This window comes from Citrus clementina, unplaced genomic scaffold, assembly GCF_000493195.1.
Source record: "Citrus clementina cultivar Clemenules unplaced genomic scaffold, Citrus_clementina_v1.0 scaffold_8, whole genome shotgun sequence".
In the NCBI taxonomy this organism is placed as follows: Eukaryota; Viridiplantae; Streptophyta; class Magnoliopsida; order Sapindales; family Rutaceae; genus Citrus; species Citrus x clementina.
The window spans coordinates 20,984,953-20,988,416 of NW_006262022.1; the positions used below are offsets into that span (position 1 = coordinate 20,984,953).

Below are 3,464 nucleotides of genomic sequence, written 5' to 3' on the forward strand. Positions count from 1 at the left end.
AAACTTGATTATTTGACATTTATGTCCTTGTAAATTAAAAAAAAAAGATTAGATTTTATAGTTTATGAAATAAGTTATTTTATAGAGATATTTTTGGAATCTAATATTTGCTTGTCATTCATACCTTTTTCCATTCAGATAAAAGTCACAAAAAAATTAGTTTTTTTATTCAAATGTAAGTGTGTGAAAATCATACATAAGTTTCAAAAAACAAACAAGCATATTTTAGAAAACGTATGAAATTAATAAAAATTCAGGCTTCAAACATTAACAAATAACCTTTTAATGTCATTTATTTTGGAAAGATTTTGTTAAATTTGTTAATAATTATTGCTATTGTGAACTACTGACATACACTATAGCTGATTTTACCAACTTAGACTAAATATAAGATTAATTTGTATGCTATTATTTTTTTGAGATAGAGAAAAGACAACAAAAGCAGCAACAAGTGGTTCCTTTCACTCCTTATCTTCTTAATTGACATGTTACAAATATTTGGTCAAACTTATGAGTTAAGCATATGGATGCAGCACACGGAAGTTTGTTCTAGAGATTTCAATTTAATGTTGAGCTAAACTTTTTATTAATGTTTTTAAAAATACAATTAGTAGTTATTGAGATAGAATATAAAACTAATTAAATTTTAAGCGTAATCTGTTATACATATACGCGTGATAAAAGATTATGAAGAGTTGTCCATAAATTAATTTAACACTGGATCTGAGTCCTTATTTTAAATCAACTTATTTTACATTTTTATCCTTCACTAGTACATTACACGTTGTTATTTGTGTTTTTTTAATGAGAAGTCGTGGTAAACGAAAAAATAAGTCAAGCTTTTTTTTTTTTTTTCTCCTAAGTCAAGCTTTTTCTAAGTCGTATGAACAAATCACATTCATAAAGACCGGTACTTTGGAAGTTAGCAACTGTACACTTCGTAGAAGAAACAATATTTGACTTTTCTTTCTGCTTTTATACAATTTGATCCAAGAATTCCAATTCAAATGAGATAAATATGAGATGCGAAAAAGTTACAGAAATGTCTAGAATTACAAGTTAAATGACAGAAGCAAATTAATGAGTTCATACATTGATGCCCCACAATCCTCATTAGTCATTCCTCGGTGGCCGGCTAGCCTTCCAGATTATACTTCTCTTAAGACATGTGTTGATCTTTGCAAAAATTTTCAAAATTAACAATGAACTTAAATCTTTTATATATTATTTCCTTTTAGTCTTTCCTTTTGTTATGAGTACAGTTTCTGTTATTGGACCGCTTTAAGATCAACATAGTACTTAGATATCCATCCTTCAATGATCTCTACTTCAGCCTTGCGCCGCATGACCAACCAATCTGGATCACTGTCTTGATTTGCTCTAAGAATATCCAGGCAGTGAGAACCTGCAAATTATATAATGATTTTGTATCAGTAACAAATCGATATATATTTATGTGCTTAATTTTGAATATATGTGTAAATATTCTTTCAGATATGCGTCACCTACAATTGACCGTGTGAATGGCAACCACGCTTTCTGATATGTCCTCCAATACCCTACGATATATATAACATGCTTTATTATTAGCCATAATTTATATATACACATATATAATTACGGTAAGTTTGTTTTGTCCTTATATCAAACTTCTCAAAAGCCAAGAAATGATATTGTTTATGACAGAGGAATATCTTTTATTAGTAATGTTCATGGGTTTGATTCTGATTGGGCTTTGTCTTTGTTTTCTCAAATTTTCTTCCTCATATTTATGTTTATGCATATATTCTCTCCATGACTGATGACACTTTCTTCTGTCTGGTTGCCAGGGAGAAGCCACCAGTGCTCAGCTGATTGGTCAAGCCATTGCCAAAAACCCAGCATTTATTACACTGAGGAAGATTGAAGCAGCTAGAGAAATTGCTCAGACTATCTCGAAGTCCTCCAACAAGGTTTACTTGAATGCAGATGAACTGTTGCTGAACCTTCAGGAAATGAAGTTGGATAACAGCGAGTGAGAACAGCCAGTCATGTAGCTAGGGTTGGATATTACATGAGGCTAAACTTGTTCTAATTCGAATTTTGAGAAAATATTTACAGATACGTAAGTGTTTAGTTTTTCTTTTTGTTGAATTTTAATAAAGTAATAGTTTCATTGAATTCTAAATTAAAATAAATTTTATAATCTTCATTTTTGTTTTATACTTTTATTCGCAATGTTCAATTGTGGACTGTGGTTGTGGGGTTTATCCTTGAACACTGTGCCGTCTATATATCTATATAAAATTTTCATCTAATGCTACTGGAGTTTTACAGGACGGTTCTAACTTAGATTGAAAAACAAAAACAAAACAAAGGGATCGGTTCATTGCATTTGTCAGAAAATTAAGGATAATTGTACAAATGATAACCGGGATCCGATGGTCCGTCATGCGTGATTTACAATTTACACACCGTATATATTCTCAGCCATGAACTCCAATTCCACTTCACTGTAGCTTGAATTTCCGCAATCCCATTGTTTCTTTTAACAACACAAGGGATCTATTTGTTGATAGCTTTAAGATCAGCATAGTACTTGGCTATCCATCCCTCAATTATCTCCACTTCAGTGTTGCGTTGCTGAACCAACCAATCCGGATCACTGGTTTTGCTTGATTTAACAATATCCAAGCAGTGAGAACCTGCAAAAATAAATGATCAAGAGTTAATTACATTCTAATTTCAGTAGCATGTTTCAATATTGGATAAAAACTATTTGTATATGTGGTGATGTAGCATCTCTTATAGATATTAAATTATAAGCACTTCACTTTAACGATAAATAACAAAATCAATCATCATTGCTTAACAAATAATAGATAATGATTGGTGATATGACAAATAAGATATGAACTATATACCTCAACTATGAAAGTATAGTATTAATCGCTAAGAGCTTACCGTTGACGGTAGGAAGCGCGATAATACTATCTGATATGTTTTTCAACACCCTACAGTATGAGATTGCACTTGTCAGAGACAATACATATATATACACACATAGATACATATAACATTGAAAAAAGTTTCATATTATGTGAGCTATTTATTTATTTCTTTGATTACCCGCCGGCACTGTAAGGATCTCTGAGTCCATTGGAGAAAATAATGTTGCCAGTAAATCTTTGTAGAGTCGGTTTTATATCCTGCAATTTTTCATAAAAATGCAACAATCCGAAATTTATTATAAGCTGAATAATTTTAAAGCAAGATGAAATATTTAAGTTATAAAAAAAAAATTGCCTTGCATGTCCTCCATAATAAATTGTAATCCAGTTAGGTCGAGGAGGGACGCCATACACTTGCTGGCACTGCTCGATAACTTCAGTTAAATTGAAAAGATTAACTGGCCGTAACATTGTTTTTTCGTCTACGGACATGGGACCACCATTTCGGAGCCTGACTATTTATGTACACACATT

The 3,464-nt window shown here is 31.4% G+C and overlaps 1 pseudogene; it reads right to left on the reverse strand.

Moving 5' to 3' along the window:
• Positions 1–1,129: 1,129 nt before the first annotated feature.
• Positions 1,130–3,464, reverse strand: part of LOC18034297 — a 6,809-nt pseudogene continuing 4,474 nt past the window's right edge.